Source organism: Cervus elaphus, chromosome 25 (assembly GCF_910594005.1).
Source record: "Cervus elaphus chromosome 25, mCerEla1.1, whole genome shotgun sequence".
Classification (NCBI taxonomy): Eukaryota; Metazoa; Chordata; class Mammalia; order Artiodactyla; family Cervidae; genus Cervus; species Cervus elaphus.
In genome coordinates this window covers 37,156,836-37,180,444 of record NC_057839.1, presented here as the reverse complement: position 1 = coordinate 37,180,444, position 23,609 = coordinate 37,156,836, and the positions used below count along the sequence as shown (strand labels likewise).

General features: G+C 39.8%; 1 protein-coding gene across 5 annotated transcripts in view; it reads right to left on the bottom strand.

The window, feature by feature from the left end:
• Positions 1-23,609, bottom strand: part of DAB2 (DAB adaptor protein 2) — a 192,501-nt gene that overhangs the window by 29,357 nt on the left and 139,535 nt on the right. The window contains exon 2 of one of the 5 annotated variants that reach the window (XM_043887173.1): positions 7,007-7,087. The exons of the other annotated variants lie outside the window; for them this stretch is intronic. The gene's annotated coding sequence lies outside the window, so the exon portion shown is untranslated. The remainder of the gene's footprint in view (positions 1-7,006; positions 7,088-23,609) is intronic. 5 annotated transcript variants of the gene reach the window in all.

The following is a 23,609-nucleotide window of genomic DNA, read 5'->3' as shown; positions in this document are numbered from 1 at the left end:
GCAAGGATAGTCCTTCTGACTAAGGACCGAAAGTTAATCAGGAAACACACACAAAGGATGCTATCATAAAACATGGATTACTAATAAAGTCCAAAAACATAATCAAAAAGTCACATGGACTGCCCCCTCACCTCACCTAAACCTAGCTGGTTTGTTATTCTAGTTCTTAGGAATGATCTGTTTACTTCTTTAGAAGCCCAAGAATAGAAATAAGATGATCATCTGAAAACAGATGAGAATCTAAAGTTACTGTATATTTTGACCCCTTTTTAAGGTCTAATACAGAATAGAAAGTTGTAAATGAAAACTATGCTAAGTCAAAAAAATGAGCTTCATTTGAGTGAAGATCTCTAACTTGGATTTTGGACTTCATGCAAACCATGTGGGGACTTCCCCTTTCCACAGCACAAGAATCAGATGATCAGGAGACATTTTGCAACATTTTTTGTTTTTATGGTTTCTGAGAAAGTTCTGAGGAATGTATACCAGAAGGCTGTGTGAGTCACCTTAAGATGATTATGTCCTTTACACTAGAAAACAATCTGCTATAGTTTATTTAGCACTTAAAGTGATTCATGCAAGTATTTAGAACCTTGGAATACGGAGCATAGGGACACACTTGTGCAGGGACAAATTTGGCTGCTGCCTCCTTATTCTTCCTCACTTTTCCATCAGGAGGAATAGTATTGGCATCAGCAATGATTCTAATGAATGACTACAGGTTTCTAAAGCAACATCATGACACAAGTTTGCCACCTCCCTCCCAGTCTATCTTTTTACCTGTTATTCGGAGCAGATAGGAATTTTCCTGGTCAGTCTCAATGCTGGTAAAAGGAATAACTTAAGAACTTATTTAAAGGTGGCCCCATTCTACAAATGATAAAAGACCTGTTTTTAACGTTAAGGGGAATAGTACAAAACCCTAACCTACCAAGCCCTTTGAACACTTGTCCTGGCAGCTCTGTGAATAGAATGTGTCTCCATCTTATGAATACTGAAATGGACTCAGTAACACAAGATCAATCACTAACTAGCTGATGGGCTTTAATTGAACATGATCTGTGTTCCCTTTCTTTTTATATATGCTGCTGTTCTTATCTTTTTTTTTAAATTCCACTGATGTTAACCTGTATTCCTCCAGCTGCTTTCAGAGTCATAATCCCATGGACTTTCACATATCAGTTAACTTTCCAGAAAGAGCCGCATAAAACAGACACAGGAAAGGGAGTTAAGGAGAATCAAGGACAAAGCAACATCGATGTCTTTGCTAGTGTCTAGCACTTTGGAAGGGTCAGAAGTATGCCTCCTTGTCCTTTGGAACCTTTTGCTTGTCTCAGCTGAGATACTGAACTAGGACATGTGAAATATTAACCTCAGGGCACATCTTGGGGTCCAAGAGGGCAGCAAACAGCCTTCAGCACTATCTTCAAAGTAGCCTTTTGAGAATAAGGGACCTTATCAGAAATGATGCAGCCAAGTTGCTGATATTTGGTGCAAAACTAGTCTCCCTTAACTGCTTGAATCCCTATACTGTTAGGAAAACTGATTCTACCCTGCAAAGGCCAAGCTGAGTAGACAGTAAGATTTTTGCAGACTATTTAATTGGGGAAATGAGACTATGTTAACACACATTGAAAAGGAGTCCTTAGGAGATTTTCTTGTAAATGCTGACTCTGCTGTAGGGGCCTCAGGAACAAAATGTGCCTGAGTCAAGGAGGTATGCACTGGTTAGGCATTTACAGAGAGCACATATCATTGCCTGTAACCCCTGGGAAGGATGCTGCAGGAAGATAGGACTTAGAAAGCTCTGAACTGGAAAACTTCTCCCAGCCTTTGAAACCAAGTCAGACCAGAGTTAAAAGTTCCCCAGACAGTTAATTTGGGAAAGAGGCCAGATAGTGTAGCAGGTCAGAGTTCAGGCTAAGAAGTCTTTAACATTTTCACTACTTTTTAGCTCTATGGCTTGAGTCAATCTATCTAATATTCATTTCTTCACCTGTAAAATGGGAATATAATTTGTAGTGTTGTTATTAAGAAATCATTAATAACTGATGCAGAGACCTCAGTGCCTCGAATACAGAAAGCTCTCAACACGTGGTAACTACGGTTAAATCACATCTAGGTTTCATGGACAATTCAGTTCAGTCACTCAGTCATGTCCAACTCTCTGCAACCCTATGGACTGTAGCAAGCCATGGACTATGTGGCAGGTATAGAGTCTTGTGTTGTAGTTGACATTGCTTTTCCACACCAAGTGTTTAAATGATTTTAGAACAAGTGGGACCAATAAGTAAATAGCTAGTAAGTTGAAATACTGTTAGAACCACCTCCTGTCCAGCTCTGGCTTCTGTGACTGTAGAAGATAGGTTCTTGCTTGGAGAATCCCAAGGGCAGAGGAGCCTGGCGAATTACAGTCCATGGGGTCACAAAGAGTCGGACTTGACTGAGCGACTAACACACACACATCTGACAGGAATAGGACTATGGGAATAAAAACTACACCAAGTTATCCGGAGAGGCCTGTTCTAATGAATTCTGAGTCAAATCTCGGCCTCCATTATCACCACTGGCAGTGTGAAGGGTCTACCTCACATCCCCTGGGGAACTTTTATGAGGAGCTCTTAAGTTGTCCAAGTCCGTGACACACCCAGATCCATTAAGTTGGAATCTAAGCAGAAAGAGATGCAAGCACCAATATATTTTAAAGATTTGCAGATGATTCTAATGCACTGACAAGTTTGAGGTATAAGTCTAACTTCCACAATCCTTTGTTGCCTTAAAGAAACAAATACCAAGTGGGTTAGGCTACTGAACTGCAATAAACCTAGGGAATAATTTCATCATACCCTTTCATTATAAGGATTAAGAAACTGAGGGCAACAAAGAATATATAACTTGTCTAACTGCTAAACAGCTGGTTGTAGATAAGAGTTGGTACCAGGAAAAATCTAGATCCTAAAATGAGACTCGAGTGTCCTATTTTTAGAGGGTATGAGTCTTTTTTTTTTTTTTTTTTTTAAAAAAAACAAACAAATTATTTTTTAAGAAGTCCATACAAGGCCCGTTATATTGAGACTGAACCAAGAATGAGTTAATAGATATACCAAAGAACAGGAAGATAAATTAGCAGAATAGCTTGAATAGATGTTTTCTGAACCGAAACAGAAAAAGGAGTTTATGGGGTCTAATGATACAGTATCACTAGATCCTCCTTTGCTAGGTAGCTGGAGTCCTACCTGGTCAAACTAGCTCACAAATGCTAATTCAGCTGCTTGGAAGAAAGTATTTGGCTAGGCTTGAGACGTAACTCACAGATCAAAGAATTCACATTATTTCAGTACATTCTCTGCTACTCAGTACTTGGCCTTTTAGTTATTTTTTCTAAAGCCTGCTAGGAAGTTTGAGTTCTTCAGTTGGCAACTTCCAATGTTCTTGACTCATTATGACCTCTCAATTTTGTACCCACCTCCACACATTTTGTTTTTAAAATAAGTTTTTATTAGGAGTATTTCCTAACAGAGCCTAAAGAACAGTCATCATAATAAAAGTGTTTAGGAGAGTTTAAGACTTTAAAAACAGGCTTGCACGCGTCACTTCAGTTGTGTCTGACTCTTTGTGACCCCAAGGACTGTAGCCCTCCAGGCTCCTCTGTCCACAGGATTCTCTGGGCAAGAATACTGGACCAGTTTGCTGTGCCCTCCTCCAGGGGATCTTCCCAGGGGTTGAACCTGAGTCTCATGTCTGCTGCATTGGCAGGAGGGTTCTTTACCACTGGGAAGCACCCAAAATAGGGGGCTTCAGATAATAATGTTATTATCTGAATAATAACATATATGTAATATCTGATATGTTATTATCTGAATGAAGACCTATTCCCTAGACTGTGCAATGCAACCAATTCACTAAAAATGTTTAAAAATTATTCACAAGGTGAACTGAAGTATTGCAGATGATCAATCTTACAATCACATTACTTAGTTGTTTCAATGCAATGACTTATTTTGAAGACTTTACTAGGATTAGAAAAGGTAGAATGTGTAGATTCACAGAGTAACTTGTGTAAGCTGGGCACAAGTTAATATGCTTGTATGAACAAAGACACAGCAAACTGACTCTAGAATCTCTCTTTACACTTAGTCAAACTCTAGGAAAGAAGGTACTGTTGGAATATCTCTGCGGTCTATGGACCATGTAGAGTTTTTGTGAATACAGACACATGATGCTTAGGATTGGATTAATCGACCTCACAGAGTATACCTGTCTCAACGTTAACATCTCCTTTTACTCATGCCTCAAGAGCTATGTGGGGAAGAGAGATTGGCAAGGTAATGACTGCATGCTTGAGTCAGGTTCATAGACGGTTCATTAAGCACCATCTTGAACTACCGTATTAGCTGCTTCTCTATTAGATAACGTATCACCTATGGAAGGATACATGAGTGATTCTCATTAATCCAAAGGAAAGGGATTCTCCAGGCAATAATACTGGAGTGCATTGCCATGCCCTCCTCCAGGGGATCTCCCTGACCCCTGACAGAAGGAAGATCTCGTCTGTCTCCTGCACTGGGAGGTGGGCTCTTTACCACTAGCGTCACTTAGGAATCCATTGTTCTGGAGGAAAGGAAATTATGCCTTTTGAGGGGGTAGGAGGGGCTTGGAAACAAAGGCTACCCTTCTCCATACACCTTGGGCTTTAGGTCAGAGGTAGCTGGCAACTTAGTAGGTAAATTTGTTTATCAAGGTAAGACATATCTGGGAAATGGCCAGTGGATTGAAGTGGTCCAACATGGAGTGGGAATGTGGGGGGAGGTATGGGGGGAAGGGGAGGGAAAACTCCTTATGTCTGAGGAACAGATGAAAAATAAGAAGGCTAGATTCAAGCCCGGAGCTCAGGACTTTGCTGGTGACACCGTGGATGGGGATCCACCTGCCAATGCAGGGGACACAGGTTTGATCCCTGCTTGGGGAAGACTCCAGGTGCCTCAGGGCAACTAAGTCAGTGTGCTGCAACTACTGATGCCCACGAGTCCTAGAGCTGCATACCATAATTACAGAGCCCACACGCTGCCACTGCTGAAGACTTTGTGCCCAGAGCCCGTGCTCCACAAAAAGGGAAGCCACCACAATGAGAAGCCTGGGCACCACAATGAAGAGCAGCCCATGCTCGCTACAACTAGAGAAAGCGCAGCAATGAAGACCCAGGGCAACGCCCCCTCCCCACCCCCCTCCGCCCTTCAAAAAAGACTGGGCTCAAATGTCAGGGTCCCCAGCTATGTCTTGACTGTCCCCAGTCAAGAAGACATGCTGGCACTTCGGGCAGGCTTCAGTACCCTGGTTCAGGTGGCGCTAGTGGTAAAGAACCCACCTCCCAATGCAGGAGACCTAAGAGCTCTTCCTGGGTTGGGGAGATGCCCTGGAGGAGGGCACGGCCATCCACTCCAGTATTCTTGCCTGGAGAATCCTGTGGACAGCGGAGCCGGGCGGGCTACAGTCCATGGGGTTATGACTGAAGAGACTTTGAACACACAATACTCTGGCTGGTGAGTGGTACGTGTGAGCACATCGAAGGAGCTGTGTGACCTGCGGGCCTGTGGGGACACGATGGAGCCCTGCAGAGCACTTCTGCCCCCACCCAGGGACAGCCTGGTGGGACCAGAGACGGCAGCCCCTGCCTCAGTCACCAGAGCACTTGCTTCAAGGACAAAAGTCACCACGGTGTTGTGGTAGCACAGTAACTCACCCTGGGTGCTGTTGTAAGGCTGGGGACCCCGAGCTGCAGTTTTAAAATATGAATTCAGAAGAACTCTACTTCATACTATTAGATAGTAAAGGATACTATATTTCATTCTGCTTCCCTCCCATCCTAAAGGCAAAGGAAGAGAGTAGAATACTCTCTTTAGAATAAAGAATAAACAATCTATGAAATATTGTTAAGTTTTTTTTTTTTTTTAAGGACTAAACTACTAACATGGAAGCTTCTGGAATTCTTCTATTGCAGGGCCTCTGGGGTTGTGATTTGAGAAGCATCATGGAGCTGGTACAAAATCACAGAAACATGATTTTTACTTTGAATTTGGCACCTAAATGTACAGTGGATATTATGCTTGTCCCTTGCAAGAAAATGTAGTCAAAATACGAATAAATCAGAACAAGGGAAAAGGACTGCCATACATTTGATTTCTAGGCCAATACACTAACACTATTCACACCTTCTTCAATAATCTTCCCTCATATCTATGCATACTTGCCCCAATTGACCAGTAAATACTTCACCGCTCTCATATCTATCCTTCCCAAGTTCATTTAATAAAACTCATCTCTCTTCCTAATTTCAAGCTAGCTTTCAAATAAATCATACAGATGAAACTTAGCAGTTTGTTTCCTAGAACACACAGCATCAAGCTGTGCTTTCTCGTTCCCAGATGAAGTAACCCCAAATGAAGTCAGCTCAACCATGTCATACACCTAGCACCTGGACTTCAGGATACATGGTTTATACATTTGAACCCTTCTGTGATTTCACCTATGACGCTTGTACACATAAATCTTAACTGTTAAACAGGTCCCACTTTCTACTTGAGTGCCATTACAACAGTCACCTTGAAAGTTAGAGGACTCATCTTGAATGTTAGAAGAATTCAAGAAAAAATACATTATTTAGAAGCACCTGTATTTTATTTATTTACTTGTTTGTTTTTTTTTTTTTGCTTCTGCATCTGCTTTATTTTACTCAACATAATATCTATGAAGTTCCAGCTATGTTGTATCTTGTTCATTATCTTTACCACATATCTCATTATATGAATATACCACAAATTTTATCCAATTTGGAGCTGTTATGAATTGTGCTTCTATGAACATTCTGCTACATATCATTTGATGCATATATGTATGCACTACTTTTTACATTATTTTATTTATTGTAGTATAGTTGATTTACAATGTGGTGTTAGTATCAGGTGAATAGCACAGTGATTCAGTAAGTTAATTTACTGTTAACTGTTACCTGTGTACTTGATAGATCAGTTATCACTCTAAGGGTGGTGCTTCATGATTTAGCTGATTTCCCTTAGGAAGATTTGGTTGCCTTTAAATAAGATAAAGGAAAAATGAGTCATTTAAAAATAAAAAGGAATTTTCTATTAATATTTGTTGAATTTCAGGTTGACAGAGAAACAGCAACCTGATAACCAGCCCTCTCCTCTCACAACATCAGTGATCTACCTTGCTGAAGGTTAGGAAGTCACCAGAATGAAATCTAAAAGGTCAGGGGAACTCATCTGGAAGAAATATGCATTTACACTCATTTGTTTACTTCTTGGTTACTGGCCAAATTAGATAAGTTAACAGGTAAGAAATCCCTAAGTAATTGCAGGTTCTGTTAGATAAGCAGAAAGGTGAATCTACCAACTTGCTTTCTTGCTTCTTGCAATGATATATTAATATTACTCAAGTGTTGAAAATTTAGGTGACAGGTTCTAAAAACAGTCTGAAATAGCTAGACCACCTGCTTTGAACTTGTGAGCACACAGATATTCTAAGAAGTTGCTGCAGAGTGAGATGAAGGAAGTAGTGGAAATGCACAAGCGTCCTTAAACTAAGGTTCACACTCAATCATTATTCCCTCATCTTTCGGGAAATGGTATTGGATCAAATAAGTATATGGGGATAAATCAATGCATTTTTAAACCAAGGGGTAGAAAAATTCTAAACAGCAGCACACTAACTCATGCTAAATGAAACAGTTTTGGGATTTTAATTGCTGGGCAGTTGAAGCAACTACACTGAACAACATATGTAATCAGGTGTTCCAAGTATCAAAATATGTGTATATGGTTCATTCACTGCATGAGCACTGGAAGTTCCAATTACAAGAAAAAAAAAATCTACCACTTTTATCAGACTTTCACTTCTAAAGTCTAAGTAGGTGAGACACTTTGTTTCATGAATTCTATACATAAATCCATGTGAAAGCAACCAAATTAAACCTGTTACTATTAGGTAAGTTGTCACCATTAACTGGTCCTCCCTTCCACAAACATTTCTAGGCATCTACCTAAGCAATCCTGATGTATAATTCGCAAGTTGGGAAGAGTAATTCATGGATACTTATACCTACTAAAGCCTTTAGGCAAAAGCCACTCCTATATATTCCAAACATTAAATGTTAATAATCTAAAGTTTTCAGGAAGTCAATTTCTATTCCACGTTTGGCAATCATTTAAGTGACTTCTGTAAATTAAGTTAAAACAGAGGGGGTATTTCAGTGAACTAAGTTAAGAGTTGTTAGAAAATGAAGATACAGGTTACTGGTTTTCTTTCTTGGTTGTAATAATCAAGGAATACAAGGAAAAATCTCAAGTATCATCTTAATCTGAACAGATGTCGAAAAGTTTACTCTGGGATTTAGAGTGACTTTGAAGATTTTCTAACACATATAGTCCACTGGATTGGTTTCTTAAGTCATCTTTTCTAATATTAAAATCATCTCAGAGCTCGGTGGGTGGGGAGGGGAGGGAATGACAAATTTGTGCCAGCTGCATTAAAAAAAGGTACTTAAGAAAATTGTCCTGGTTATGTCATTATGCATATTTTCAAAGGCTCAAGTCTTGAATATTTCATTTACTCTTTTCTCTTTTTCAGAAGATAAGTTCCTGAGGTGGCATTAACCAATGACTTTGTGAGGAGCCTAGAAAAATGATATTCTTCTTGTCCAGTTCCAACATGATTGCTTTTTACTGTTGATCTAGATATTTTTCAGCAAGATCGAAGAAGTAATCAGTGTCTTAACTTTGTATTTCCATGAAGTACTATTCAATGCAGTATGTTGTTTCCTATAAACCTATACTATTAGCCTGATTCAACAGCATAGTTTGGGTATCTAATGGGCCTTCCCTGGTGGCTCAGTGGTAAAGAATCTGCCTGCCAATGCAGGAGACACAGGTTAGATCCCTGATCCAGGAAGATCCCACATGCTGCGGTGCAACCGCTGAGCCACTGTGCACCACGTGCCACAACTACGGCGCCTGTGCCCTAGAGCCAGCGACCCGCAACTTCTGAGTCCTATGCCGCCACTTCTGAGGCCGTGAACCCGAGAGCCCGTGCTCTGCAACAAGAGAAGCCTGTACACCGCAACTAGAGAGTAACCCTCACTAGCCACAACTAGGGAAAAGCCCTTGCAGCAATGAAGACCCAGAACAGTAAAAAATAAATAAATTACTTAAAAAACTGCAAAAAGGCAATAAACGCATTAACTAAATAAACCATCAATTCATATAGAAGCAAAGGAATCGCTGCTTTCCAAAGGGCTGAACATATTTGAAGTGATAAATCTATACACTAAGACAATCTATATAATTTTTCTGGCTCTCTGGACTATAAAGACATTTATTAGATCTGTCTCTGTGTCTGTTCAAATGTGTTATTCATCTGCAGCTTAAGATAGTGTGAATCTGATACTGGGTAACCCTCTATTCCTTTCCAATTAAATGAATTTGACTTAAATTAATAGTGAGAGTACTATATTGTCTAACAGTTGTGCTAAAAGCCTGTGAACTTTGTCTCTTTTCTAGTTCTCAGAGCTTTGACTACAAATTGTAAGAAATTAGCACAACACTGTAAATCAAGTATATTTCAATAAAATTTTTTAAAAAAGAAATCATATTGAATATTTGTCCTTTGCATTAAGTTACCATTTATAATCTGCCTAGCACTCATAGTTACCAAGTATCACCTCATGGTCAAGCCTTGACTTTAAGGCAAATAATTGGTCAAAAATTTAATTTACTATGGGAAGACTTTCCCAGAATAAGCCGATGAGATGGGAATCCTCCCTACTCCAAGGCCTGTTGCATGTACACCATCTCTGTTGGTTTCCATTGCCTTCTTAAGCTGACAAATCGTGGGTGTGCCACACAGCTCTACAGATTTAGCATGAGATGAGCTAGTGCACTAGAGCTAGTAGAGCTTCCCAGGTGGTGCCAGTGGTAAAGAACCCACCTGCGAATGCAGGAGATGTAAGAGATGTGGCTTTGATCTCTGGGTCAGGAAGATTCCCTGGAGGAGGGCATGGTAACCCTCCTTACCATGCCATAAACTTACCATGCCACACTGGCATGGTAATCAGTATTCTTGCCTAGAGAATCCTATGGACAGAGGAGCCTGGCGGGCTACAGTCCGCAGGGCTGGAAAGAGCTGGACACGACTAAAGCGACATGATATGCACGCACAAACCAGTGGACATGGTTCCTTATCACCGGCCACTATGCTGGGCTTCCACTGAAATCTTCTGACCCATTATGACATATCATATTCATATTCAACTACAAAAAGGTTTCTGATTAGTCTTCACAGTCAACATCAATGATTCACTGAGCAAGTGGTTTCATTAGCATTTAGAGCAATCTCATCTGTTATCTGAACCATTAATGGCCTGTTGCAAAATTGTGTCTGCTAGGCAATTGACACTTAAATACTTAAGGAAATGGAGAAGGAAATGGCAACCCACTCCAGTATTCTTGCCTGGAGAATTCCATGGACAGAAGAGCCTGGCAGGCTAGAGTCCGTGAGATCGCAAGAGTTGGACACGACTTAGCTACTAAACTACCACCACCACTTAAGGAAAATATGAGTGGATAAAAGTGATTAGAAAGGGACTCCATTTGTAGCTTCTCTTTATGATCCTTATTATATATGGTCATTAAATAAAAGGAACTTCAGTTGGTCCTTGAAGCTTTAGAGTCATTCCACAGTGGCATCTGCTATTTTCCAGTCTCATTAAGTAGGCATTTTTAGCATGAGAGAATGCAATTAGATCATTTGTTTCCTTAGCTGAACTCTATAGTTCTGTGCAAGGACAAGTCTTTGAAAGCCACTATTAAGTTCCTAATCCAATCTTTATTAAAAAGACTCAATATTGTACACAAGGAGGTTAAGACAAGTTCTATAAAAAAAGCAATGATGTCTTCTACTGCAGTAAAACTTGAAATTAGAAATATATTTATAGTTTTAATTTTTTTCTTTTCCATTATGGATAATTACAGGATATTGAATATAGTTCTGTGTACTCTATAGTAGGACCTTGTTGTTTATCTATTTTATATATATCTTAGTTTGTAATATAGTTGTAATCTCTTTAAAAACCAGAATGTATAGAAGCATGTAGACAATGAATTTCACCAAAGAAAACAGTGAGAGGAACAACAATAACATGCTTTCTTAGTCTTTCTAAGATAAGCAAAGTTTTACTTTTAAGATTAATTATCAGCTCAATTGGTAAAGAATCCACCTGCAATGCGGGAGACCCCGGTTCAATCCTAGGGTTGGGAAGATCCCCTGGAGAAGGGAAAGGCTACCCACTCCAGTATTCTGGCCTGGATTCCATGGACTGTATAGTTCATGTGGTTGCAAAGAGTTGGACATGACTGAGCGACTTTCACTTTCACTTTCATCACAAGTAGGATGTGAATAAAATATCTGGCCATTCTCTGCAGAGTTGAGCTTCTCTAACTGAAATTTCATTCTACATTTTCATCTTCAACTAAGAAATTCTCTTAAGAGTCAAATGCCACCCCTGTTGACTCTTAAGAGCATTGTGCTTAGTCAGTGTGACTCCACAGATGGTAGATCATTGGCTACCCTAGATTTTGCTCTGAAGCTATGCTACTAGAAAATTCAAAAGGCCTTCAAATACAAGCAGCTTTATTTCTTTGCTATTGTTGAAAGCATAAGGGTTTAGTGATTGATACCTGCTCAAAGCCATTACAATTCAGAGCCTGGAAACAAAGTTAACCCCTGAATGCCAGTGATTAGTGCCAACAAGTTAATTCACGTAATAAATTTACATCCCTACTATGTGCCAGGCACTCTTCTAGCACTTGAGATACATCAGTGAGTGAAATAAAGACCTATTCTCTTATAGAGTTTATTTATTTATTAAATTTATTGATTTTTAACTGGAGGACAATTGCTTTACATCTTGTGTTGGTTTCTGCCATACATCTACATGAATCAGCCATAGGTATGCATCTGTCCCTTCCCTCTTGGACATCCTGCTCACCTCCCATCCCATCCCACCCCTCTAGATTATCAAGATTGTACTTCTAGATTGTACTGTGCTGAGCTCCTGAATCATATAGCAGATTCCCACTGGCAATCTATCTTACATGTGGTAATGTACATGTTTCAGTGCTAGTCTGTCAATTCGTCCCACCCTCTCCTTCCCACTGCTGTGCACACAAGTCTGTTCTCTGTGTCTGAGTCTCCATTGCTGACCTGCAAATGGCTTCATCAGTACCATCTTTCCAGATTCCATGTATATGCATTAATAATGCAATATTTGTTTTTCTCTTTTTGACTTACTTCACTCTGTATAATAGGTTCTAGGATCATCTACTTCATTAGAACTGACTCAAATTCATTCCTTTTTACCTTATGGGGTTTACACTCTAGCACGGGAAACCCATAAAGGGACTATGGGTTTCAGAAGCTGACAGGTGGTCTGGGAAAAGACAGCAGAGTAAAGTAGGTTGGGAGTTCAGGGTTGGGGATGGCTTTAATAGGTTTTTTAGAAACAGAAGGAATACCACATTTTTAAACATTAAATTTATTGAATATTTATTACTTGCCAGATGTGAGGCTATGTATCTCTTATTTAGTCCTAGAAGAAAGTATTGTCATCTCTATTTGACAAGCGTGGATGCTGAAGTACAGAAGTCAACCAGCTCCCTGAAAGTCACATGGGTCTAATATCTATGCTCTGAATTTCTTTGTTTTAGAACAATACAGGCAAAAAGAGAGAATTTTTGTAGTTCTTAAGATAGGTGGAATGAATGTTAGCCAGATAAGACATTGGGAAAGAGGAAGTGATAGCAATGAGAAAAGGATATTTATGTCATTTTGGCTAGAATACTGGACCAGTGCTGGGTTATATTATGAAAAAAAGGTTGAAAAGTGGGTCAGACTGGATTAGAGTGGATTTACAGAACTCTCTTTTGTCTAGACGGCACTGAGAAGACTTGGAGATTTTGAGCAATGGTGTGGAGGTCGAGGTGGTGACAAGTCTGTATGGAGCCACAGCATCAAAGAGCCAGATAGCTTTGTAGTAGGAGAGTTGCATGAACTTGCCATTTTGAGTGATTCAACACTGCCGGTTTCTTTCATTTACTTATGTGGCTAATCTTTTGGAAACAAAGCCTTTTAATTGAAAGGTTAAGGTCTAACAATCTTAAATGTCAGATTCAAGGTTATCCCATCTTACCAAGCTAAGATGCTTGGTGACCCTCAAACTTCAAATAAACAGTGTGTCCTAAAGATGGCTTAAAAAAAAAAAAAAGGGCAATACATCTTATAACTTTCATTCTAAAACCTAAAAGAAGAATTCTCATGTCAGTTTTATAAAAATGTATGTAAGTAAAGTGATATTTGAAATTTGAGCACTTAAAGGGACGACTTTTATAAAAGGCAACTGTGGACTAAAGTAGTCATGTCATTATAGCTCCTTGTTTAAAGCAGAATATACAGCATTTTCCCATTGTGTGTATGTTTCTCTATAAAACTACAGAGAGACTAGAAGGATCAATACCAAGGAAATGCTGGCTAAGAAGAGTAACAGTAGAGTGAGAGACAGATTTCTGCTTCTAATAGATTTAGAATAGTGATATGAGGGTGACATGTGCCTTTCTGTATTTCTAAAATGAAATTCCCTAAAGAAGTGCTAATTTGTCAGATAGCAATATTTAAAATGTAGGCAAATCTATAGTTTCACTTGGGCTAAAGACAGAATCATGAAGCTACTCTAGGATCAGTCACCTGAAATTATACTCAAAAGCTAAAAAAACCTACAAATTGAACTTGAACATCTCTGGAAACTTGTGGAATGCTGCCCACAGCAAGCTTTCCATACAGTCATCTTAGACTTCATTAACTGATGTTTGCTTATCCAAAGGTGTTTAGGAAAGCTCCTGATACATTAAAACAAATGAACAGTAAGTTTTGAATCAAACGTTCACTATGGCTTGATAAAACTCCTATGCTAGGATTTTTAAAGTTGGGGTCAGAGTATGGCCTAAAGTCAATTTCCAGATTGGTTTCCTTAGATCCAGTGAGGTCTCTGTAGAGACCAAAGTCAGCATTTAAAGAACCTAATGGATATCAAATCTGTACCTGTAATATAATTGCACACACAAATTAAAACCCAGGTTTCCTTGATTTGAGCAGAAATTGTGCTGTGAAAGGGGTAACCTTAATTATCCAGTACTGAGCCAAAGGTTTCATTTATTTTTCTCAATTTTTATTAGTTCTTTAGTAAATAGTTTGGTGGATGCTTTTAAAAGGAGAAACAGGAGGAGAATAAGAAGCTGTCCTTGGAGGAAATACCAGGTTGAGAACTATTCACCACTCTGATTATTATCAGCCAGTGATTGTGTTCACGGGGTCAGATAGATTTGTGTGCCATGATGAACATTCCAGTGGTAGAAGTTAAACCAAGGACTTGAAAAGACTACACTATCTGTTAAATTTCAGTAACAGCTTGTTGGCCTTTCTCAGGCCCTGTGCTGATATAGCTTAGAGGAACCTAGGGATATTGCTCATTATAAATAACCTTAAAATTAAAAAAAAAGATTCAAAACTATTTTGCTTATACCAAAGATAAGGCAAGCTGAAGCTCCCCATTCTGCTCAATTTATAATAAATTCCAAATAATGTTGCAGATGAGTAGCTTGAGTCACTCATTCACCTGGTGAATGTTTATTGAACACCTGCTATGTACTAAGCACTGTATTATGCTATATATACAGTGACAAAAATAGATACGGTATCTAACTCTCAAGGGGCTTACAGTGTAGGCAGGGGAGAGAAAATAAGCATGTAAAATAAGCTGAGTATTTTAGAGGAAAGGTTTCCAGTTAGCCTATAAAGTTTCACTGCCATTAATAAAGTTTAGTAAAAGAAGGTAAAATTAGACTACTTCAAGGAATTCTATTAATTGCTCTCTTTTAAATATTGACCATGGAAAGATGAAAATTTTGTCTAAGAGCATAATTATCCTTTTCAAGACAGTTTAAAATGATATTTACTTAAAACATTAATTAGATGGGGAATATTTACATTAAATATTTGGAAATATTCTATAACAATATTGGGCTTCCCTGGTGGCTCGGATAGTAAAGAATCTGTCTGCAATGCAGGAGACCTGGGTTCGATCCCTGGGACGGGAAGATCTGCTGAAGAAAGGAGTGGCTACCCACTCCAGTATTCTTGCCTAGAGAATTCCATGGACAGAGAAGCCTGATGAGCTATAGTCCACGGGGTGCCAAAGAGTCGGGACACAACTGAGCAACTAACACTTTTCACTATAATAATATTGCAATCTGGAAGACAATATTGCCTCTCTGTGACAGAGCCAGTGGGAGGAAAAAAATCTTGTGATATGTTAGATCATTAAGGACTGTCAACAATGTTTCCTGCAAAGTTATCTTAAAACTAGAGCCCTGAATCAACAGTGTTTTCATAAACATGGGAAAGAAACACCATGCTCCTTTGACGGAAGTTTTGTCACTTCAGGAGCACAAGCAATTCAGAGATGACACAAACCACTATATTCTAGAACCAAAAATAGTCTGTGGCACTCTTAATTACAAGATTTATCTAAGAGTACAACAGTGTCACTTTCAGATCAGGCCAAACAATTGAACTGTGGATGTAAATGAATCAATATTTTGAAAATATAACCATGGGTCCCTACCAGTATCTTTGGTTCTTTAAAGAGCACTACCTCGTTTACAAGAGTATTAGCAAGAGAATATTAGGTAACATTTGGTTAAGGTCAGCCTTCATCAAGGAAATGGCTTTAGTATGACTCAGGGAATTCAAACCAGGGCTTGGTAACAACCTAGAGAAGTGAAAAGGGGAGGGAAGTGAGAGGGATGTTCAAGTGGGAGGGGACATGGGTAAACCTACAGCTGATTCATGTTGATGTTTGCTAGAAATGAACACAGTACTGTAAAGCAATTATTCTTCAATTAAAAGCAAATAATTTTTTTCTTAAAAAAAGGAAAATGGCTTTTCCATCATCCTGAATAGCAGCGAGGCCCTCAACAAGTGCTGGCTGCATGAAATACAAGAATCTGGATCCTAAAACAGTACGCAGTTGCATCCATTGTTTCTATTATAGTATAATAGAGTTCTTGTATGGAGAGCTGAACATTTGTGTCTCTACACACTATCTGGAAACAGAACTACAGATTTTATTTTGTTTATGGATATACCTAAAAGATCCACAATGAAGCTAATATTGTATCTTAGACTGTTCACATGTCTACTGAATGTGGCACACTTCTGGCCCTGTTTTCCATAATTGCTCTTCATTTTCATCTCTCCTTCCTCCCCACCAAAAATGAATTTGTTTTTTACTTACTTCTGGCATTTCTCCCCAATCTTTCCTCATGACCATTCTGATTTCCTGCTTCCAAAAAAGGTGTACTACCTTGTCTCACATACCTTGCTCCTCAAAATTAGCCAACTCTTAACACAGTGCTATTTTGATATTTTTTATACACACAGTACTATGTTTTTCCAGTAGTCATGTATAGATGTGAGAGTTAGACCATAAAGAAAGCTGAGCACTGAAGAATTGATGCTTTTGAACTGAGGTGTTGGAGAAGACTCTTGAGAGTCCCTTGGACTGCAAGGAGATCAAACCGGTCAATCCTAAAGGAAATCAGTCCTGAATATTCATTGGAAGGACTGATGCTGAAGTTGAAACTCCAAGACTTTGGCCTCCTGATGCAAAGAACTGACTCACTGGAAAAGACCATGATGCTGGGAAAGATTGAAGGTGGGAGGAGAAGGGGACAACAGAGGATGAGATGGTTGGATGGCATCACTGACTCAATGGACATGAGTTTGAGCAGGTTCCAGAAGTTTGGTGATGCACAGGAAAGCCTGGTGTGGTGCAGTCCATGGGGTTGCAAAGAGCCGGACATGACTGAGCAACTGAACTGATACACACAGTACAGGTATTTCACAATATTAGAATATTTGAAGTAAAGAAGTTCTTTGTGAGGTGAATTCTACCTTTCATTTTCTCAAAAGGATCCAATGAGAATCTAAATTGTATGAGACTTTGGTTGTCCCTGACCTATTTTCATGGTTGAATTCTTGTAGTGGTACCCTATCAGACCTCAGGGTTTCCTGATTTCGTATTAATTAGGCATCACTCTTCAATTCCTCCATTCAAAGTCAACCTGAGATTCAAAGCCTTGCATAATTAGAATGCACACTAAATATATACATAGCCACCTGTTCCCTGGAGAGGCTGATCGCTTGCATTTACCATGGACACACACACAATGCCTTCTCTTATTACCTCCCTAGGCTGTAGCATTTGCTGCCTTCACCTACTTGCATTCATACCCATCATTCAAAGTCCATCCAAGATGTGTCTACCATGTACAAAATAGATAACTAGTGGGAAGCTGGTACCTAATACAAGGAGCCCAGTTTGGCACTGTGATGACCTAGAGGGATGGGATGGCAGTGGGGTTGGAGGGAGGCTCAGAGGAAGGGGCTGTTTGCTGTTCAGTTGATAAGTCCTGTTTGACTCTTTGCTACCCCATGAACTGCACCACGACAGGCTTCCCCCTCCTTCACTGTCTCCCAGAGTTTGCTCAAATTCATGTCCATTGAATCGGTAATGCTATCTAACCATCTCACCCTCTGCCACTCCCAAGAAGCAGAGACATCACTTTGCCAATAAAGGTCAGTACAGTCAAAGCTATGGTTTTTCCAGTAATCATGTACAGATGTGAGAGTTAGACCATAATGAAGGCTGAGCACTGAAGAATTGATGCTTTTGAACTATGGTGCTGGAGAAGACTCTTGAGAGTTCCTTAGACTGCAAGGAGATCAAATCAGTCAATCCTAAGGGAAATCAACCCTGAATAATCATTGGGAAGACTGATGCTGAAGCTGAAGCTGAAGCTTCAATACTCTGACCAAAAAAAAAAAAAAAAAAATACTTTGACCACCTGACGCAAACAGCCAACTCACTAGAAAAGAAGAGAGTATATGTATATGTAAATATATATATATATAAAATATATAATTATGACAGATTCATGTTGTAAAACAGAAACAAATACAACATTGTAAAACAATTATCTTCCAATTAAAAAACACCAACAAAAAAGACATATTGTCTGAGGTTTTCACTGACCTCTCACTAGCCCTACCATTTCTCTACACTTGACCTATTGCTGCCCTCTGATCCATGTAGAAATCTTCCCCTAATTCAGTGAAATCTTGAGGTCAGGGAATTATTTATCTTACTTTTCTAGCCCCACCTCCACCCCTGCCCCTCCACCCCCAGTCTAGTAAAGAGCAGTGCCCTTAAAACATTAGGGGGAATACACAGTTGCCATTTATTGTTCCTTAATATTAAAATCTTTACTTTTCTGATTTTTCATGAAATACATGTTTTTCTTCAACTACTGAGCAATTGCCACTCAAACTCATACTGCCAAGATAGCTAGGTTAATTGATCTCAGTCAGCATTATGTTCTCCTGATTTAAAATAGAGATCTACTGAGGAGCAGATAAAGATCTAAGTTCTTGCCCTGACATCCAAAACTCTGCAATCCAGCTCTCGTTTTCAAATCTATCACCTCTGACCTCTCTCTCATTTTGTTCTTTCTCTTGGTCAGACTGGCCAGTCAGTATTCTTTGGTCATACATCTGCATGATATACTTATGAGCTTCTGCCTAGAACGCATTTTTCTTCCTCGCTTTGCTGATCTGACTTCCACCATTTGCTTAAAGGCCAAGTCCATCATCACACGAGTCCTTTCCTTTCTCTGGACCCTACTGTGTACCATTTAATTAATAATAAAACAATATATTACTTGAGCGGTTTGTCATTTTGTTTAAATTTCTTGTAGGAAGCAATTGTTGACAGTTATATGTTCCCTAGTGGGTGTTACCATTTAGAGGCTAACTTTAAAGTTACCATTTAAAGTTACCACTAGAAAGTAGACGTAGACACTTTTATCCAAATTTCAATTACAATCAACAAAAACTTCAGACCATCTGACAAATCAAAAACCCCAAGAACAAGTTATCAGGCAGCCAAGCAAATATCTGTGCATCAATATATCCTTCAGAAGACAGGTTGAACATTAAATAAAACTATCATTTCAATTCAAGTACCTGAACACTTCTGAAAAGTTTCAGGTACAGCTGAACCTTGGTCCAGGGAGAAATCAATATTAAATCTCCATACTGTCAACTACCTATCGCCAAAAGAGCCTATTCGATCAGTTACATATTTGTTTTCTATTTTGAAGCTGGGATTTTATTTGAGATGTCTGACTTCAGAGGCAAAGGTTTAAAAAAGAAATCCCAAAACAAAACCCCCAAATCACACCAACACCACTCAACGCTGATGTAGTAAAGCACAGCTGATATTTCCGTTGAAGGGATTTGAGCACCTACTATATGTACCATTCCAATTTCTGAACAAGTTAAGTTATATGTTTCCCATCAGGATTAACGTTGTGTCCCAAAGACAGACTGGTTCAGCAATCTTCACAGGACTATGTGAACCCTCTGACAAATATTCACACACATGTGGCTTATTTCTGCTGCACTAAATGGTTACAAAAAGCATGTTAGAATCTGCATTACATATTATAGGAGATTAGAACAGGTCTCGGTCCCTTAATAGGACACTTAAAATATGAAAAATAAGTGAGGTCACTGGGTGAAATGTTTATTAATAGAACAAGGAGAGCAGCTGCACCCACCACAGATCCATTAATGAAGTTATTCTTCACTTTCGGGTTCTTTGGGCATGGATTAATGTTAACCTCAGGAGGACTCAACTGTCCTGCCCAGAGAACATTTGAGAGGCGCCTTAAGAGTTAACATCTGTGTGCCTGTACTGGTCTATGAAGCGTTGCCACGTTTTCTTGCTTGACCCTCACATTTAATAGTTTCACGGTATGTAAGAAAGATGGGCTTCTTCTCGTTTGCAGCCTGGATGCATTCATCTCTAGATTTTAGCTTGCCTAAAGACCACAAACAAGACCATTTGTATCAGCTTAGTTACTACGGACACAGTCATCTGTGGTTCAAAGCCCAAGTTCTTAACCACTAACCTCTGCTGCTTCTTCAGAGTTCCATTTCTCTCCTACATCACACCCTTGTATCTTTCCATCTAAGAAGTGACCCCTGCTAAACACCAGTCTCTCTGATTAACACCAGTCACTCAGGACTGTTGTACAAGGTGAGTGAAGTGACTCAGGGTCAGAGACATCGAGTAGCATGCCTAAGAAACAGCAGTGCGGTCATTCTACTGCAGGACTAGGGTCTACTCTCTCTCCTTTACGTAACTCAGACTTTCTTCTAGATTTCTACTCACTGGGAGTTCTTCCATTGCTAGCCTAGCCACATACTTCACATAATAGGTATTTACTAAGTATTCTGATAAACATCAAGATTTTAATCATAAAGATTCATGCTTTTATCCTGACTCTATCACTTTACTGGAATGACCTAGGGCAGGCTTATGTCTATTGATCACACTGGAGCAAAGAAATGGAGATATTGTTTCTACCTTAAGTTATTTAAAGTGAAAGTCAGATGGGAGAAGAACAGTACTTCACTAACCATAAAGCACTATGAAAACCAAGTGGAACAGATTCATTTACCATGATGGAGAGACCTTCATCTGTACTCTGGGCATGGCATGAAAAAACAAAATAAAAAGTTTTATAGGTTAGAGAAAACCATCTGGCTTAAGAAGAATGATCTAGTTTACTGAAATCTTTTTCAAAAAGAAGTAACTGGGACAGTTTCATAATAAATGGAGATTAATTATGTTCCTTTAAAACTCCAGAAGAGGGAAAAGAATTTGGAAGCGAGGTTATAATATAGAACTAAGGAGTAGATTGGTTTTCCTACAATCAAGAAAGCAAAACTTGAGATAGCAGGAAAAAAGTCAGAGTCTGTGCTTTTTCATCTTTTTAAGATTCAGTTAAACTGAGCTCCGTTTAAATGCTTTGCTTTATTATTTCCATGATTGTAGGAATTCAGTTACTTTGTTATGCTTTCCATTGAACAACTGAGTTATGAAAGTTTCTCTTAGATCATGTGAAGGGTTTGTTGGAATACAACTGGATGGACCCTACTGCTCATATTTGGTTTAGTGGTTCTGGGATAGGAACCAAGAATTTGCATTTCCAACAAGTTGCCAAGTGATGCTAATGTAGCTGATCTGGGGACTACACTCTGAGAATTAGTCTGAGATGAGTTCTTTCTAGCTGTGAACTACACACTCTAGTTAAGTGTCCAACACTGAAAGAATGAATGAATTTAACTGTTAAATGAGAACTTACAGCAGTTTACCTGTCACACAAAGATCTAAATCTATTTCAGAGTAACACATTGCTAGAGAGAAATGGGATCACTTTTTACCCAGAGGAAACATTCAATCATAAATTCCTTGCCCAAATCTCTTCCAGGTTGGAGAATGTTTCATACCCAGCTTTTCCAGTATTTTTACTTTCAAACCCAGCAGCTCCTTCTCCTTTGTGGATACCTAAATATCTAAGTGACAGCCTTTATGCATTCTGCCTCCTGGTAACTTCCCTGCAGCTGAACATTCACTCAGGCTGCTCTGTTGACACAAAATTCTTACCAGTTTGAAGAAGTTAAAGGTCACTTGCCTCTAGCTATCCTAGAGGCTAAGTTATAACTTATAGCTGCAGAGAGACACTGCTGGGCTGCTTCTACATTGAGGCAGCACCTTTTATGTTCCTGAAATTTTATAAGTCTTAATGTTTCTTCTTTACTGTGATGATGTAAGTATGAGCTGGAGTTGGACAATTAGGAGTAAAGTTTTGGATTAAAATAAGTTCAGAAGGGAAAGATGAGGTAGGTAGAGAGGACATTCTATGTCACTTAAGAAAAAAAAGTAACTTCCATTTTTAGACCAGGAAGCAATTTGTTCAGATTTTGCTTACCCTAAGGTAGCAGGCTTCCTTCCAAGGTATGAAAAAGATTCAGGAAGGGGAGTAACCATGGCAACCTGCCCAGCTCTGTGGGTAAGGACAGTATGGGGCCCTAGGTACTTAGAAGGCTTTTTATTTCTAGTCTAGTCCCTCAGTTTAGTACAGGGGTCTCTCCGTTCCCCCTTCCTTCTGCTCCAATGCTGACTTCATGGGGAAGGACTGCTCCCCCTCTGTAGGGAGTCTGGGGGTGGGGGGAAAGACTGAAATGAGACCAGAGATCAGCTTGACCAAACCAAACTGCAAGCTCCAGGCAGAGAACAGAGAGAAACTCCCAGCTGGTTTAGTGTAAGCACAGCAAATTCCCTGGCTTTGTTCATATGAAGAGCTTAAGGGATTAACATTTTTCAGGTAGATGGGTGGTGTCCAACTTTGACAAAGATATTCCCCATTCTGCCTTTAATTTTCACTAAAGATATGTAATTCAGGAGGCAAAATGAAAACAAAACAATGGAATAAAGGAGTCTACGCATATTAGGTTAACAGTCTTCCCAGCAAAACTGTGGGTAGGTATTATTCTCTTCGGATAAGAAAGCTTAAATACAGAGAAGTGATGCAATTTGCTTAAGGTCACACAGGCAGCAGTGCAGTCCCTGGGATTTGAACTGAGGTCACAGGACTGCAGAACCCACTTGCTCACCACCACTCCCTGGCTTAGCTAGGTGGGAGGCAGAAACAGCCTGTGGGCCAGCAATTTGTGTTCACTCTCAGCATATTTGTTCCCCTCACAGGAAATCAGTGTGTTCTCTGTAGAAGAAGGGGACTCCAAGGCCTGCTTTCCTTCTGAGTCACAGGATTAATCCGGTCAGGATACATAACCATGAGTTAGGTTTCCCTTAAATACAGAGATCTGGGGTTACAGCTATTTCAGCTAAATGTGATTTTGGCCAACCTCTGTGCAATTCAGTGGCACAGCTTCAACTTTAGAATTACACAGCAGCACCAGAGAATTTTTAGATATCACATCCTGTTCCTCAGGTGTTTCATACTGCCAGTCCTCATTCTGGTTCTGCTTGGAGGGTGTGTGCATGCTCAGTCGTGTCCAACTCTTTGCGACCCTATGGGCTGTAGCCTGCCAGGCTCCTCTTGTTCATGGAATTCTCCAGGCAAGAATACTGGAGTGGGCTGCCATTTCCTACTGCAGGGATCTTCCCAACCCAGGGATCGAAACTGTGTCTCCTGCACTGGCATGTAGATTTTTTACCACTGCACCACCAGGGAAGCCCCTGGAGGGTAGAGAGCCCTAGAAAGTGAAAGAAAGAAAGTGAAGTAGCTCAGTCGTGTCCGACTCTGCAACCCTGTGGACGGTAGCCTACCAGGCTGTTCCGTCTATGGGATTCTCCAGGCAAAAATCCTGGAGGGGGGTTGCCATTTCCTTCTCCAGGGGATCTTCCCGACCCAGGGATCGAAGCCCAGTCTCCCGCATTTCAGGCAGAAGCTTTACCCTCTGAGCCACCAGGAAGCCCTAGAGAGCCCTAGGTGTTTAGTAAAATACCAAAACTCCCTCAACCAGTCCACTTTCAAGTCTTTTCTCCTGGGGAG